The 19,516-nt window shown below is 30.5% G+C and overlaps 1 long non-coding RNA gene across 1 annotated transcript in view; it reads right to left on the reverse strand.

The window, feature by feature from the left end:
- LOC132742635 (uncharacterized) overlaps nucleotides 1-18,303 on the reverse strand; it is a 49,741-nt gene extending 31,438 nt beyond the window's left edge. Inside the window, exon 1 of the long non-coding RNA XR_009627452.1 lies at nucleotides 18,109-18,303. This is a non-coding gene — a long non-coding RNA (uncharacterized LOC132742635). The remainder of the gene's footprint in view (nucleotides 1-18,108) is intronic.
- Between the last annotated feature and the right edge of the window lie 1,213 nt (nucleotides 18,304-19,516).

Raw genomic sequence — 19,516 nt, forward strand, 5'->3', positions numbered from 1 at the left:
CTACCCCCACCTACACAGAACATTATATCGAAGAATGACAGGTATGTACATAAGATATCAATCATCCTATCTGAAGATATAATGTTGATATACTTCATCAAAGATACCTGTCTATCAATAGTTGATTAATTTGATTACAGCCTGATTTAGGGACATTTATCTACTAATAGTGGATAATATTATCCACTAAATTAATAGTTACTGAAGGAAATCATTCATGTCAAAGTCATATCTAAATCATACAGGCTATACTGTCATGGCATTGTTTTAACATGATTTAGACCAGTATTAGGTTCCTTTTCAACATGGGAGTATCAAAAGTTTTATATACATTGTATGTGTACATGACTGTTTTGTATATCAATAATTATCTATTGTGAACCTAATTAATTGTGCCACCAAAATAAGTTTTTACTTGCCATTCCCACATTTTTATATGACTGTTGTTCATAAGATATGTTTATTGTAATCATACAAAATAGAAATACATGACCACATGTGCATATATTAAGCAATTTTGAAAGTCAGCTACCAAAACAATCAATCATGATTTTACTATAGTACATTCATTTTGTATTTCAAATATACTGCTTAATGTACATGTATGTAAGATCTATTTTCATTGCTTATATGTAATGTTCATATTTACATACATGGCTGCAGAAAATGTATGAATAAATTCATAAATTTTCTTATAATCAAAGAAAATATTTGTGCATTGTTACATATAACCGAGAACTTATAATAAACAATTCTGACAGGTTATATGGCTATATATAAACAGTGTTTGTTATATAACCCTTCATTACTAAGCTGTTTGTGTTATATAACCTTACATAAATGTTATTGTAACTGACCATATTACCTGGCAAAAAGTCTGAATAATTTAAATAACATATAAAACCTGTAGTAAAATCTATCATTTACAATATTTTAAAATATAAGATATACTTACTTATGTCACTAGTCTCTAACTGGTAAATCCAGTATCTAAAATTTACTATAATTCAAACACTTAATTATTATTTCAAACTAATAAAATACATACAAACACTATAAATATGTAAACTAATGAAAGTGGAATCCTTCTCATCTATCAGATATGTAGCTTTTAATTTCTATTTCAATATCTTTGGACAACACCATACAACATACAACAACACTACTCCTCCATCACCTTAACTACAACCAAAACTAGTCTCTGGTTTTTATCAAAGCAAAAACACTGTATCTCTAACAGTCCACTCTTTAAAGATAGCTCAACATCCCTGTAACTGTCGATAAATCACCTCTCTTCAATAAGGTCCTAAAGTTTACTTTCTTTTCCTGTAAGGTAATTCAATATTGCTATAAACCAATAAACAGTAGCCAAAACTGATCAATTCTGATCACTCACTTTAAACCAGCAAGTTTTGCAGTACAGAAGGGAAATAACAGTAATTGATCTTTCTATCTGTCTTTGTAATTAACCATTGATAATACAAGCAGATACCTCCCATTGTTGTATTAACATACCTTATAATAGCTATACTCTTTAATAAACTGTTTTTAGGCAATATTTTGTTTAAATAGTTTAATCAGTAATTGCAGTGCATAATTTAGATCTAATTGTAAATATGTGTTTCTATATTTGTTATATTGCTGACGTAAGCAAACTATTTTGCTCTGGAAACAATTGAAAATGCCTTAAGAGTACAAACTTTAAAATTGAATTAACTGAATTTTAACTGCTCAGATATGAGGATAGGGAAATTATCTTGAATAATTAAAACAAATAATCTTTTAATTTTTACCATTATAACCAGTTTAATCTTAAAGATCCACAAAGATCCAGCACCAAAACTTGTCTATTTTACACATTGCCAACCCCCACAAAATAAGAACCCACAAAATAAGGAGATGTATAGGGTATCACATTCTCTGGTCATGCTCATAGAAAATAATCATTCAATATTATCACCATCGAAAAAATATATGTAAAGAGTATAATATAAAAGGGCCACATAAGAATATTCCTATCATGTTTCATCAAAATATACCCAGTGGTTTAAAGCCGCCCTAATTATGTCTCAGAAATGCTATTATTTTTATTTCTCAAAAACTTTTTATTTTGTTAGTTTCAACAAAAATACTCATTTTTGCAACATAGGTTAGCTTCTTTTGCTCTGTTTGCAATTGATAATAATAACCATAGTAAATGATTATTTTGTATGGAAGTCAAAATTCTTATTTGTTTACATTTTGCTATCTTTACAACACATTACTGCACAATTAAGCGCTACTTTCTTCAGTTGTTAAACATCTAACATGCTCTAAGTCCACTATTTAAAAAGTTTAACATTTTTAAAGAATTTAATAGATATTGATTTCTTAGGCATGGGAAATTGATGTTTAAAGAACGAATTAGTGTGCCTTAAAAAACAATACAACAAAGCACTGACATCACATAAGTCTCTACTGATCAAATTTGGAGCACTTAAATTTTGAAGCCCTTCACTTATTTTTAAATCTTAAATTAACCCAAAGAAACTTGTAAATAAACACATAACAGACACTATATCAATAGGAACAATAAAACAGCATTAAAACATAGTTACAATAGCATTCAAGTTTAATCAATACATGTTTATACTTTTTTATTTCAACAAAGATTAAAGAAATCTGGTTTAAAGTACTAAAAAGGCCAAACTTAAAGTATTTTAAGTGACACACTATTTTGACACTTTCTATAGTAATTAATCACCTACGATCATATGTCAAATATTATTTGATTTCTTTAAGATCAAATTCATTAGAAAAATTCATTTGATCGAAAGATATATTATTCTCAACCTGAATTAACCAATCAAATTTTCTCAATTTAATCGGACAAAAAGTCAGCTATGAACACTATGCATCCCTGGAGTTTACTTGATTATTCTGTGAATTCTAGATAACATTTCAACAACACGTTCCTCTGGGAATATTCCCCAATAATTTCATTTCTGGATTGTAGACTTATGGAAACGTGAGCAATTAAGAGGGTGTCATCGGTCATATTTCAGACAAATTGTCAGATTGTCTCCCTTGACGACAATACAGGGTGTAAATGTCCAGTATATTTTCTCAATATGGCAGAAAATCTGTCTAGATTACTTGGAAATTGTCAAAGCAAGTATGTCTATATTCAGATCAAAGTATAACAGAAGGACATTCTGTTTGCCCTTAGTGATTTCTTTAGAGACATAAAAGAATTTGGAGATTTTTTTTTGTTTTTGTTTTTTTTTTGGTATTAATTTTGGAGTTTTTTTATCTACAATCTACAAGCCCCATTCAACCCCCACTCAAAGTAGTGGGGAAAATAAAAATTTAAGTGCTCTAATACAATTAGGTGGCAATTTAAATGCTTAATTGCAGAATTAAATGAGTATATTAAATCTGAGGAATATTACATCTACTAAAATATATTTCAGTCCAGGAAATAGGAGTCTTGCAAATAACAATGTGTTCACTTGAATTTTAAAGATTCATTCCACACTTCTGAGCAAATTTGTCATAGTGGCAGTGCGGCAATTAAAGTGGTTTAAATGCGTCAGACTAGTAATCTAAGGATTGCTGACAGAATGGGTTCAAACCCTGTAAGGGTCATACTGAACGGATTTTAGAGTGTTTCAATAAGCTTATAGTTTTCAACATAATCAAACTAAAATAAATTTGTATAAACTAAACTAAATTTGTCAGGTATGAAAAAATCTATTTGAATTACTTTCTTACCCTTTTGCAATTTTAGTTTACTTGCTTTTATTTATACTACTTTACAATCATTATAATAATATTTAATTAGGCACTCATTTAACTTAGACCATTTCTGACTGAATTGAAAAAAACCAAAAACAATCAATACTAGATATATTCAACAATTTAATTAAAAAGATTAAAAGATTATCTCCCTTGCAAATGCATTTTTCGCAGTAAAACTGTCAGCTCAAAGAATCTTGCACTGTTATAACACATGTTAAATGTTATAATGTTGGTAAAAAACATTGCAATAAGAGAGATAATGCACATAAAAACATTTAAAACATTATCTACATGTAATCTTTCAATCTTCATAATGGACTTACTGTCACTATGATAATCCAAATATAGAACAATTTATTAACTTACATATATAACTTTTCTACTACAGCCAAATATCCTATTCCGTAGTTATAACTGAAAGGGCCACAAATGAATTACACACCAGTGCTAGCTAGAACCTGAGACAACAGATACTGTAAAATGAGATTTGCTTCTCTGAACTAATTGTTAGAATAACAATAAACCATGCATAATTAATATTATTGTAGAGTATATACAATAGTTAAACCTCTTGTACCATTTATAAATAAATAAGCTTTACATTATTATCACTTGGCTTTATTTTACACTGATGCAGAAATAAACAAGTGGATAACTTTGTTATGGTTTTATTAGACATTGCGTAACCTACGACCACCCAAATACCATAGAGATGTGACAGAAAAATGATAAAACCAAATCAGCTCAGGTGATAAAAATTTACCAGTAAGATAAGAAGTGTTCATCCACAGTCTACTATGATGTCTTTAATCAATGTTACTGACAAGACATTATAACTGACTTCAGTACTTTACTACTGGCAGTTGTGTGTTTGTTCAGTTGGTTTTGAACGATTAGGACCAGAGGATCCAATCTTGAAGATTAATTGAGCCGCGTCATGACAAAAACCAACATAATGGGTTTGCGACCAGCATGGATCCAGACCAGCCTGCACATCCGCGCAGTCTGATCAGGATCCATGCTGTTCGCTGTCAGTTTCTCTACTTGTAATAGGGCTTGTAAGCGAACAGCATGGATCCGGATCAGACTGCACGGATGCCCAGGCTGGTCTGAATCCATGCTGGTCGCAAAGGCATTATGTTGGTTTTGTCATGGCATGGCTCATATATTATACTGGTTATTCTCAAATAGTGTCAATCAGTTAGAATAACTGAGACGTCAATACCATTGCCAACACCTGGGTCAGAAGAATAGCTGTCCCTATTTTATAATATAAATATATAATACTAGTAAAGGTGTGCATTGGTGAAAATGACAGAAGGCCCCATATTGTAGAGCTTTATCCACAAAACCACTTTTTTTGACTGTCTGGGAATTGTGGCAAGAATTGGCACAAGTGTCACTAAGTACATGTTTTTTTAAATCAAGATTTGGTTCTTCAGGCAATGGTTGAGCACTATGCTACAGCCCTGTCCATGTATCCTAATGGCATTTTATCTAGCTCCTCTGTGATATTAATTTGCTATCATGTTAATATCTTACCTTAGCAACATTAGTATTGAAACTTTACCATATACATCCCTACATTATGAGAGCTTGAACCTCCAAATCTCATCATGTCCCCATTATCGTGCTGTGCCAGTGCCGTAACATCATACCCACTGAAGCCTTTTGCATTTTTCAAGCGGATACTCTTTTTGACAAGTAAAGGGGGGAATATAGAAATATGCCTCCTTCAACAGCACTCTGCATGAATTATTTTCATATGACTCTTGTACATCAAAGTTTTCATAATTCTAAACCAAGATTCTGCATCTTCTGCTTTTTCTATGAATTAAAGTACAGTTGTAGTTGCTAATTGAAAACTAAAACGCCCATCTCCTAAACCTAAATTTTAAAAACAGACTGTTCTTCAATAATTGCTTCTAACATTTATAGGGCCACACCTGCTGCCTAAACTCAGAAGAAAAACTCAACCTACCACAGTAAATTGACAAAATTGTAAAAATCAATTAACTCAATATATTCAATTAAAGCTGCACCAAACCAACTTTTTCAATTCCTAGACTTCATAATAACTATAAAGCAACATCTGTGTCATCTGAGTATGTATTTAGATCATTGTACATTTCAGTACAGAAGTCGGTCACATACCCTCTCCAACTCCCAAACTCTGTACTGGTGATTGTTAAATCTTAATTTTTAATGCTTTTTAATTATAATCTAATCCCCTTTAATCAAAAATGGACAGTTCCTAGTTCAAAGCATGGCATTAGTCCATTATAAAAATTCAGAAGATTATGGATTGAACTTGAAACTGCTAATTTATACATTAAATAGATATGATAGATATAGTAGAACAATTTGGTAAAATTAATAAAACTCCTGATGTATCACTGTAAAAAATACGTCTTGTTCATGTTAACCATTTTGTTGCCATTATAGTTCTGTGAATTTTTGAGGAAATAACTTAATCTTCCTTCAAACCAAAAAAGGCTTCTGCTTTGCTGTTTTATGAAGGCAAACTGGTAATACACTTTTATCAAAGAAGGCAAGAATTATTTGGTGAGCTTCGTCATTTGTTGTGCAACAATTTAATAAAAGAGCAGAACTAAAGCTTTTTCATTGAATTAACATTATTAAAGCAAGAATAAAATGAAATTTAGTTAACAGAGACCTTCGTTTAGAAAACAGCACATGCGTAAATTCCTCCTCTTAAAACAGAACACTTGCATTAACTATGTTTATTACATTAAGTTAAATTTATTCCATGCAGTTCCAAGTCTTAAGGCACATGCAGGGATAAATTTTCTCCGAAAAAAAAAAACCCAGAAAACTCAAAACTGCATGCTGCCTTCCAGCAAATGGTATTTACATGTTATCTCGAAATTGATCTTGATTCTTTAATTAACTAACAGACAAAGAACTAAAACAATGAAGTTTAGCAGAACTCACTTTCTACCAAACAGAATCACTTTTGAATTAAGAATCAATGATAAAATGAGGTAGATATAAGTTTTATGTGAAGAATCAATTGTTTGTTCATACACATGCTCTGATGTATGACATATGTCAATATAAAAAATTAACAGAGTCATGATTCAGACAAAGGTATTGTCCTATCCCATGACAAAAGTTTCAATTCCTGAGTTATCATAAATTTATTACATGCATTTCGGTGGTTTATAGAAATATATCAGTGATATAAAACTGGTAATTTCACTGTTTTAAACAGTAATTTCACTGTTTTGAATTTAAGCCCCCTACGTTGTTTCAGTGAAATACCAGCGTGCACAGTACTGAGAACCAACTTAATGACGTGATGTCGTAAATGACGTCAAATTGTATTATTATTTGGCGCGCTTTTAATTCAGTATTTGGTTTTATGTCTTTTTAAAACATTTCTTTGCATATAATAAAAAGAAAATTTGTTAAGTTCAGTGTAAGATCGAAATATATTTCACCTTGTGAACACCAAAAATTCATATTTCACTCGTGGCTGCGCCACTCGTGAAATATACCTCTTGGGGCTCACTCGGTGAAATATATTCCGATCTTACACTGAACTAAACAAATATCCTCTACATAATAGTAAATCAAGCTAAATGAACACACTGTTTTCCTCATTTGTTAACATAATTAAATTTGCTCATCTGACCATTTGTATTAATTGACTTTTTTTCTACTACATACTGTACATGAATCAGAAATCATTACAGTTATATCATTTTAGGTAAAATTAGTTTAACTCATTATTTATCACTGTAAAATTAATGACTTGTTCAATGTTAACAATTCCATTTGGCTGCCATATTGTTTTTGCCACAGGACCCGAGTGTCTGTAGTCACTTTATTTGCGATCTGTCTTTTTAGTCAGTCTCATATGTGGCTGGCTTTTGTGGTACTTTATGCAAATTAAGGTAAGTATATTAATGCATATTGACCAATAAAATTTGTAAACAAAGCAATGCTCCATCTTCTTCATTGTACATGATGTTCTAGTTGGTATTAAGTCTATAGTGAAATGTTGATTTTGTATAATTCAAGTAATCATTACAAAAAGATGAACATCTTTTATTTTAACCGTAATATTACAATCATGTAGATCAAATATCTTAAATAAACTTTCCATGACTAGACAAGACCATTTATCAATTTTAGGGACATTTTCAGATGAAGTACAGTCTGAACTGTGAAAAGTTCAGGTCATGATCAGACGCCATTGAATTGTGCTGGCTGATTTTGGTCATGGATAGATTCAGTCGCTCTACAGCTAGTAAAGATCAAAATATTTTTGGACTTACAGACAATTCTTATGTGAAAATACACTCAAATTGTCTCTTAATCTTCTTTTTACTAATCACAAGGCCTTGATTTCTAACCCCAGACAAAATGTATATCCCATAGATTTTAGTTATAAACCACAAATGTCAAAACTGCACTATATGAACCACATGAAATCTAAAGAAAAAAACATTTATCTTTCTTTTCATGACTGGAAAAAAAGAAGACATTTTGTATCAACATAAGTATTGAACTCTGATTTTACTTGTTATACTATTGTTCAATAAAGGAACAAATAAATTTAATAGGAGTTAACCCGTGACTGCACTTAGACGATAATTATATCCCATAAAGGCAAAAGAATGTTTTTCACAATATATTTCTAAGTTGAAAATGATTGGGCTACAATTATTAAAGGAGCATTAAGGGCAAAAAGTCACTAAAAACACAAAATTTAAAATTCTTACATAGATTAAGTTAAGCAAATGAAAATGGAAAAAAATCTGCAAAATATAATAAAGAAATATTATAAAGTCATTAAATATCAATTTTGTGTGGTTCTTGGTCCAATTTAACTCAGAAAACAATTGCAACGCTTTTATTTTTTTGTTCATTTGCCACAATAAAGATGATTATTCAGGACAAACAGGTGGAGGAATGATCTGAAAATTTGCACACAAGTTATTGGTCTATAGACCTATATAAAATGGTACACAAATCTCGGAAAAAATATTTCCAGTCCTGTCATGTCAAAACACCAGTCTAAGTGGAGTCCCTTTAAGCAACTTGCTGCAAGTATGGTTAAATTACTTAGTTATAATGTTATATACATTTAACAAGAGCCGATTGAACCGGGTGATGCTCCCCGAATAGGTTTTGGACACAGGAAGATATACCTCTTGTAGTGTCAGAGTTATGTCACAGACAAAGTTCAAAGTTTATTCATTTTACGCCTTTTCCCAACAGTATTTCAGTCATATAGGCGTGTATATTTCTAACCATTGTTCCTGGAGAGTTACACCAGTACTAGACTACCTTCCTTCGTGCTAAACTACCAAAGCATCTCCCGAGGATCAAACCCACGCCAGAGAGGTAACTGGATTAGAAGTTATCGTCTCTAACCCCTCGACCATGGAGGCAGTCAGTTCAAAGTGTAATAACAACCCAAATGTTGCGCTTGACACAATGTCTCAGTATGGTGATCATTTCTGTGAAATAGATGTAAAATCCAACTTCAAATAATGAAGTTATGGGCCGGACACAATTTTGCTGCAAGGTCATGCTGTGACCTTGACCCTCAAGGAAGCAACCCAAATGCTGCGCGTGACTCGTCATCTCAATATGGTGATCATCTCTGTGAAATAGTTGTAAAATTTGACTTCAAATAACAAAGTTATGGGCTGGACACAAATTTGGGACGGACTGATGGACGGGCAGCACTATTGTTCTTGATAGCCCTTAATTTTATGAATATCCTGGATCAGAAATAATTACTAACAAACAATTATTTTTATACGTTACAGATGTTATTATCTGTAGATAACTTTACATCTAAGTAATGAATGTAATTGCAATGCAGTACATTGTTAAGTTTATAATATTTTATAATTTCAAGTAAAACCATAATTATCTTAGTATCTATATAATTATATTATATATTTCTAATTCAAAATACATAGGTAAAGGTAATTTTTTTTTCTAAGTGAAAAATCACAATATCACATGATTTTGATATTTACAATGGTATAAGTAAGATACAGGATGTTTCTTGTAAATACTATATTTGAGCCACTTCAGGACAAAACCAACATACTGCGTTTGCAACCAGCATGGATCCAGACCAGCCTGCGCCTCCGCACAGTCTGATCAGGATCTATGCTGTTCGCTATCAGTTTCTCTACTTGTAATAGAGTTGGTAAGCAATTATAGTTACAGCATGGATCCTGATCAGACTGCGCGGATTCGCAGGCTGGTCTGAATCGCAAACGCCATGTTGGTTTTGTCATGACGCGGCTCATTTATATGGTACGTAACTAAGTTTCTGTTTTACCATGTGTACTTTTAAATTCACTAAGTAATATAACTGTCACAATAATTCTTCAAAATATTCAATTCTGTATCAATTTTGTCTTGTGTAAAGTTCACTATTTTTCAACTATTTTGTAAAAAGTGTTACTTATAAGATAAACCCAGGTACAGTAACATAATACAACACTTAGTAATAGTGTCATTTTAATTTTGTCATATACCTTAAATGGTATATGTCTATGTCAAAAGCATTTTGCACAATACTTCAAAGAGCAACTGTATAATATAAGAGCAACTGTATAATAAGAGTAACTTCAAATAGAAATGTAAAAAAAAAATATGAGGATATTCATCTAAAATGAACAGCTGTGACTTTTGAAACTTCATCAACATGGTGCCAGAAGTTTCAGTTTAAAGGAATATGAAAGAAAAGAGTAAGATAATCTGAAAGTGAACCTTTTTACACAACAAGTCTTTCAGCGTTATTTTTAGTTTGGTGTTTTGATGTACTTTTCGTTCATTGTAATAAAATAAAATGGTGTACTTTTCGTTCTTTGTAATCAAATAAAGCTTCATAAATGTCACAGTCAATGTAGTCACCAACAATGACATCTGTAATATTGTTTGTGTTGTCTAACATCTTGTATTTCTCTCAACAATTTTGAGAAACAGATAATGTATAGGGAACAACAGCAACACTTGTGGACATTTAAAAGCTTTTAAACTCAGACGCTCAAAAAAACTCTGATTTAAGTTAAGTTAAACTATTAAAAGGCTAAAATGTAAAATGTATATAACCAAGAAATTAGAATTGTCTCTGTGCTGAAATTATATTTAACACCCCTCAAGTGGTTTGATTATAAGTTTGAAATGTGACTTCTTTTTTGTTTGTTTTGTGTATTGATGTACTGAACACTTTTATAATGTTGTTATGGTATAAAACTGTTCATTAATTGTACATTAATTGGCAAGTATATAAGAAAGCTGCTAGGAAGCTCAATCTGTAGAGCTGCAGAAGTGGGGTTCAAGGGTCAAGCCCTGTTCAGGCTGCTAATTTTCTTTCCCTTTAACATTAGTAATTATCCATTTTCTGTAATTTAGGGCCAACTTCTCCAAAATTAATATGTTAACTGAATTAGTACATGTATTTAGAAACAAATGGCATGTGTCATTGCAAGTTTCATCAATAATATAAATGATACACATGTTTTTTAAAAGGGTTAGAAAAATAACAAGAGCGATCAGTGATCACATGTGTCGCCTCATGATGGCCAATTTCATGTTGGGACAAGTTTTGTGACAGACGGACAGTGCACAACTAGACTTGGTACTGATCATTCCTGTAAAGTTTGGATAAAATTGCACCAGTAGTTTATGAGGAGTAGTCCGGACAAGCTTTTGTGTATCTGGCAACACACAGAAAAAAACACCTTTTTATCAAAGGGCCATAACTCGACCAAAAATCATTCAACCGGAAAACCCGTGCAATATGCGCAAGGACTAAATTGAGCTACAGATCAATACTGTAAAGTTTCATTGAAATTGCATAAGTGGTATAAGAGAAGTAGTCCGGACAAACTTTAAAAATAAAAATATTAAAGGGCCATAACTCTGACAAAAATCATTGAACCGGAAAATGCTGACAATATGCATAACTAGACTTGGTACTGATCATTCCTGTAAAGTTTGGATAAAATTGCACCAGTATTTAATATGAGGAGTAGTCTGGACAAGCTTTTGTGTATCTGGCAACACACAGAAAAAAACACTTTTTTATCAAAGGGCCATAACTCGGCCAAAAATCATTCAACCGGAAAACTTGTGCAATATGTGCAAGGACTTGAGCTACAGATCAATCCTGTAAAGTTTCATTGAAAATGCATTAGTGGTATAAGAGAAGTAGTCCGGACAAACTTTAAAAATAAAAATTATCAAAGGGCCATAACTCTGACAAAAATCATTGAACCAAAAAATACTGACAATATGCACAACTAGACTTGGTACTGATCATTCCTGTAAAGTTTGGAAGAAATTGCACCTGTAGTTTATGAGTAGTAGTCCGGACAAGTTTTGTGACAGACAGACGGACAGACAGACAGACGACGGAGAAATGATCCCTATATGTCGCCACTACTCCGTAGAGGCGCGTAGAGGCGACACAAAAATAAGTTACTGAAACAAACACAAAATAATATTTGAAGTGTTAATTAAGACTTATTCTATTGTCACCATATCGATATGAACAAATACATACATAATTATACAGGATTTGTATTCCTGTCACTTGCTGCCTGGGAAACAATTTGTGGTTAATATTACTAAGAAATCTCAAGTTCCAGAATTATATTACTCATCTTTCTTAAGAAAATTAAATTTTAAACAAACCATGTTATCTCAAAAAGTATATTTCAAGATTTGACATTTTAAGAATTCCAAAACAGAAACTTAAATCTGACTGCTTGCAAATCAATAAATTAAAGTTTAAATCTCCCACCATTAAAACAGATCACATTCCTTTGTATTGTTAATTAAATAAAAAAAACATAATTTATTAACTGCCTTAGCATAATTTAACTCGCAACTTTACAAATTATCACCCAAGTCTTAAAGTGCAAAGCAACAAATAGTCCTTTTCTATAATTGGTATAAATTCATTATAATTAGCATTCAAAGATTCATTGAAAAACTACAGATCCCCACTTTTCACTAACCTGAGGCATGCTGGGATATAGAGTACAGAAAAACAAAAACCAGTTGATATATTATAACTCACAGCTTGGAATTCAACAGTTTTACAGTAAAAGTACAGCCATTTAGTTTTACTAGTAATTTTTTTCCACACTTTTTATTAAAGGCACATTTTATCTCAAAAACATTTTTTTTTCTGCAGAAAGGGCAAAGTTGATTATTATAATGTTTTAATAATTAAGCAAAAGTTGTTTTGTCTTGTATTGTATAATGCTGTACTGCACTGCATTGCTCTGAACTATACTGTGCCTGTACAGCACTGCAAATATACTGTTATTACTCATACCTTATGTTGATGCTGATTCTTGATTTGAAATAATGTACAGTATAAAACATAATATTATTGTTTTGATGTTATTTTTGACCTATTAAATGGTTTAGAATTCATGTGACTAAATAGATTTACATGATTGTAAGACCTATTAAGAAATAGGTGAAAAAAATCTCTCTATTATGTTTAAACAATGAAGAATCCAAAGTGGCAAAGTGGTTAAAACGTCCAACTAGTAGTCTAAGGATTGCAGGTTGCAGGGGTAAGCTGTTGTTTCCATGAGCAAGAAACTTTAAATTCATTGCTTAGTACCGGTATGGTTTCAGGAACAGTTTCACAAGTGTTTCAATAAGCTTATAGCCTCCATCACAATCAAATCAGATTTGAATAAACTAAACTGAAGAATCCCCGCCTTTATATGTTTGAAAGCAATATGATGAAACATTTACTTGATATGCAATTTGAACCAATCTGATGAAATGCAAGTCTGTCAATTTAAATGGTTGCCATTTATCTTTCTTCTATGCATGTACAAATCTTTGTTTTTTCATCAATTAATTGAAGGCCAAATTCTAAATACAAAATGTATTTCTTAATGTATTGCCTTCATGAATTAGTCTTTTACAAGAATTCTTCTGTCAAGTAAAAAATTAATAAAGAGGACACTAATTTCATTTAACTTTAACATCTGACCTAGATTATGTACAAAGCTTAGCTTACCATGTCCCGTGAATATTAAGCTAGATCAAATTTACATTTTTTGATAAATCAGTACAATTCATACAAGAGTTTATAAATCCATCTTAAATTGGTAAAACTGGTATAAACCAATTAAAATATATATATTTAAATCCCTTTAATGATTTATGTCATCTTAATGATGAATTTATCTTTAATAACCGAATTTATCTCACTCAAACGGAACGAAGTAAATATTACTGTAATGTCAATGCCATATGTAAGATAATGGTCAAGGAGAAATTCTTTTAATGGAATGGTGTTATCTTAAAATAACAAAAACTAAAAATTTAAATTTCATTTGAAATACTACTGTATTTTTATATTCTTTTAATACAAGAGAGTTCCTTATGTCAATTGTGTGCACTTTGTCAAAGTTTGCTATATAACGCTGTGTTAATAGAAAGGAAATCACTGTACATGTATCATTTACTGCAAGTGTTTTGTACAATACAATGTGTATGGCTTATTGCGATTTACTTCCAGTCACTGTATTATTAATTTAGAGCTTATACAATTGAATTTTTTCATATTTAGCAATCACAGAGAGTAGATTTATTTCTATATAGTTAAGATCACTGTAAAAATATATATATCTCATACATCCAACCAATTACCGTAAAATTCCTAATAAATGCCCTCCCCTAATAAAGGCCCCCAGGCCTTTTGATAAGAAAAACAATCTACTCATCAGTGCTGAACTCATGAGTAAATCCATAATTTCATTCAAATCATTCAGAATTCATTTTATTTTATAGTATGAACTTTAAAATCTTAACACTTTTTAAAGTTATTACCAACACTTGCTAACACTAAATGTATTTACAATGATTTTTGGATTTAGGAAAAACAGTGTTGTAAAAATAGCCACCCCTTTTGGAAAATGTTTAGCCCCTGGGGGCATTTAATAGGAATTTTACGGTAATTGTCTACTTAATTGTTTGTACTTTACTTAAAGCTACACATCTCCAGATGAGCAAAAACAGTGCAATAAAAATCAAACCTGAGAAAAATGTATTAAGACTTTAGGAAAAGTTAAAAGATTCAAAATTCTAGTAAAAATTTACATGTTATGTGCAATTAATGACCTATTTTTCAGTATTTATAACTATATTTCTACTGCGTTACTTAATGCAGTAAGGGCTATTTTTGTATATTTTACCCTATTTTTGGTAACTTACACTGGTTGGAAGTGCCATTGATAATGTGTAAATTGCATTCTTTTGGTTACTTTACAATAATATACTTTTAAATACATTTTCAAATTTTCATGAAAATTAGCATGAATCTGGAGGCGTGCTCGCAACTTTAAAACATTCCTTATATTAAAGGAACTCATCTGCAGTCCGAAAGCCAAATTTAAAACATAAAAATTTGAACTTTCTAAATAGATCTGCTGGGGCACTTAAAAACAAAAGGATATATGCAAAAGATGATAAGAAATTTATTCAGAAATATATTGAAAAATGTTATATGAACTATATTCATTCCAATTTCAGTGCAAAGCTTTCCAACTTTGAGTGATTTTTCACAATAAGAATTATTATTCTGTAAAAAAACAGAGTGGACAAATGATCAGAAATTTTGCACACAAGTTATTGGTCTTGACCTACATCAAATGGAACATTATTCTTGAACAAATATTTTCAGTTTAGTCATGTCAAAAAACCTCGAGTAGGACTCCAACCCTTGATCCCTGGGTTGAGAGGCAGACAACTTGACTACTAGGACACCGCTCCCCTTCAAACATATTATTCAATGTACTCTTCATTGAATCATCTACATTGTATTAAAACTGTAACAAAAGGTAAAATGGGTTGAAGTTAGTCCTTAAAATCTCATTTGAACCTCTTAATCCACATAATGATTAATGGAGAACTCCATAAAAATTCAGTTAATTAAATAATGCTGGCATAATTATGATAACAATATTATAACACAGGGTGAGATGTAATTTATTTCTGACATTCTACCTTACCATGTGTTATCATGTTTTTACTACAGATGTTACCACAACTTAACAACAATGATGTCAGAAATCACTGATTAACAACAACAGGATGTAAAAAAGTGTTTGATTTACAAGTAAGTGTCCTAAATATACCAACAATCTTTTTGTTATGTAAAAACAGCACAATATAATGCACAATCTCCTGCTTCATTAATGTCTTATACATATATACATGATTAACCTGTTATACTGACACTTGACTGACTAGTGCTAGATCTTTCCCCTAAAGAAGAGCATCAATACTAAGAAGATGTTAGCACAATTTTTTAAAATGGTTGTTTTGGTTTGCTTTTTCATAATTTCACCGACATTTAAAAAACGCTTTAAAACTAAAAAATGCGTTATTTCATTTATCATTTCATTTCAATTAAAAATGATAATAATTTTCTTTCTCATATTCCTCATTTTTAATCATTTATGTATGATTTACCTATAGAGCTGTTTACCTCCAGACATAGCTAACACTTTTCATTCATTAAATATTCTCGTAATACAGATTGTTTGTTCTCAACTACAATCATTTATTAATAACAAATGGGCCTTTTGTGTTTGAGCTCTCCATGAAAATATGTTGTTTATACAGTCATCTATAAGCAAAAACAATTTTCTGAACATAACAGTAAAACCAACACTTTCTAAACTTACAAAAAAACCTCTATATTTTATGTGTGTGTTTTTTGTTGTTGTTTTTTTTCTTACAGAAATACACCCCTTTTATAACGATTTCTAAATCAAAAGAAAGTGAAGTTTCCTTCTTGTTTGTTTTAAAAAATAAAAAAGTAAACACCTAAACACTGAACAAATATGTTATTTTTATGTAACTTCGATTTTCTTCCAAACCATTTTAAACTTCTCTTTTTCATATTTTGTTGCAATCTTTCTAATTTAACATGGAATTTCAAATGAAGTAAGAGTTTGACATATAACAGTTAATATGTATTCCATCAAAACTTCACCCACCTGTAAATATTTGTAAATATTTATGTTCTTTAAACACAATCATGATGTTTCATGTCAACACCCCTCCCCTCCCTGTAGCATAAACACTTCCTTATCTTAATAAATGAGATTATAAGATGAAAATATTAATAGTAATTTTTATGACCCTATTTATCACATGACGTCACTAATGTTTTCCATGTGAAATAACCATTACAAATTTTTCTATATTATACAGTCACAAGTCTATATATTATTCAGTCATTTTTCTTTATATTATACAGTCATATTTCTTTATATTAGACAGTCACATGTAAAAATTTTAGCAAGGTTGTAACATTATTTTTAACTATATACATTTCATGTAATAAAAAGAATCTCACATTCCTTGTTTAATATATAACTTCAATTTGTTGGAAGAAAGGTTATAAATTATAGGATTGTTTTATAACAATTTCTTGAAGTTGTTTAATATCTAAAAGAAAAATTATTTTAATAGTTATACTATAATGGCAACTCATTAGATCCTTTATATATGTTTCAACCATAAACAATTTGCAATAAGCATCTAAAATTAAAAAAAACCCTCATTTTTCAGTTTTGAACAAATGTATTTTTTTATCAGATTGTTTTCATATTTTATAACTTAAATGTAAGTACAACAACTATTGCTAATTTCATTTTGCTAAATAAAAGTCCTAAATTGTTAATGATAGTTATGCTGTATCATGTACTGTAGAAATAGAATACGGAAACATATAAAATGCCAGAGGGAAAAAAACAACAAAAAAACAATAAAATTTTGTACCTCTTATGTATGATACAATTTATAAATCTCTGCTTAATGCAATTTAAATATAACTATAAAATAATAGCTAGACTAAATTCACAATGAAAACTTAAAGTACAAGCCGCTCCAAGCCTGGATCAGTCTCAGTAAATTCAATGTACTGTACACATATAAAAACAAATTTCTATGTGGTCAAAATAAGCAAGTGTTTAAAGACTAACAACATGAACAATAGTGCAGTTATGTTTATACTAAAAAAATATGTTATGTTTATTGTTACTTACAATTAAGTGATCTGTATCCATCAAAATTGGAATGACATGACGTTAAAAGAAATACAAATCCATTGTCACATTTGTAGCATTTAAAAGTTTTATGCTATGATTCAAATTCAACAAAAGAAACTTTTTTTGAAGTCATCAAAACTTTTATGCTATTTGATATTATCCGATGTTTATTTCGTAAGAAACTTCGGTGAACGAAAAATATTTTTCACTTATTACCACAGCATTTTCTTACCCATTTACTGTTTATATATCCTCTTCGAAAAGTAATTGGAAATCTCTCAATATTTGTTGTAAAACTCTGTCTAGGTGTAAATGGCGTTATGTATAAAAGGGGAATAACTCTGTCTGAATGGAAATTGTTATTATTGCAGTTGTCCGAATGCCACGTTATAACCTTATACGGTTAATTCTGATATAAACCAATAAAATAAATCTGTCTTGTTAATTTTACTGCAGTAGACGAAATCAAAAAGCTTAAATAGTGTATAAATTAACATATGAACTTCTTGCGGATTCAATAATGAATTAAAACTGCGTATAAGAATTAATTATTATATAATTTTTATATAATTGCAAATGGCAAATATCCGCATATAAATTGGCGACAACGCCAAGATTAGCCACCGATATTTGTCAGCACCAGTACCTTCATAAACACGTGCATGAAGTGAATGAACACAATCCGATGCAGTTGATAAACACGACTGCTTGTGTAATATATTCTCACAAAATATATTTTCTGTATGCGAAATTGTTTGGCATCATGATTCAAAACATGTAGGCTTGTTTATGTTTATATCGTTAAGAATCAAATGTCATTGCCTTGCACGTCGAGATAAATATCTTGTAAAAGCTATATGAAGAGATAATCTAAACAATATTTGAAATACAGACAAGTCCCAATGTAAATAAAGAGTATTCTTGTAATGTAATGTGATTGTGGTTAAATGAAGAAAAAAATCGTATCTGATCTCAAAAGCTACGTCCCTAATTTTTCATATTTTTGTTTAAAAGAACAAATAAATAAACGCACATTAAACATGTTGGGCGACACATTGTAGCAGAACGACGATGTCTCTATCTACTCTACAGTAACTGATGTATGACCGATCAAACATTTCAATACTTGGATTAAGAAATAATTATTGTTCACAATAGTTACACGTATATAGTAGTCCATTTGCTAGTATTTCGAGATCATTGTCAAGCCAATGTCTGAATTCCGCCGTGTCTCATTCAAAATTCATCCCATTCTGCAATTATATTTATATTTAGCTTTAAAGTATAGACATTTTTGCGTCATAGCTTTTCATACCCATGTTGTTCTCCAGAATAATTAGCACAAAACTAATAAAATTATTAATGCACTTTTGTGTGACAATAATCTAATATCTGGAAATCTCAGTGACGTTGATAATTCTAATATTATTTTTTTGTTCACCTTTAAGGCATTCGCAAGAAAGACAACATTTTCACGATTTCTATATTTGAAATTATGTAACACGATAAATAGAAATTTCGTTTTAAAAAGAAAACAAAGAAAAAACTCACCAGTTAAAAAAAAAACAACAACAAAAAACTGAAACTGAAAGAAAGAAATGTTTGCATAAGTCATAGAATATACCACATACATATGTACA

Source organism: Ruditapes philippinarum, unplaced genomic scaffold (assembly GCF_026571515.1).
Source record: "Ruditapes philippinarum isolate M1 unplaced genomic scaffold, ASM2657151v2 ctg6823_1_1_1_1, whole genome shotgun sequence".
NCBI classification, from domain to species: domain Eukaryota; kingdom Metazoa; phylum Mollusca; class Bivalvia; order Venerida; family Veneridae; genus Ruditapes; species Ruditapes philippinarum.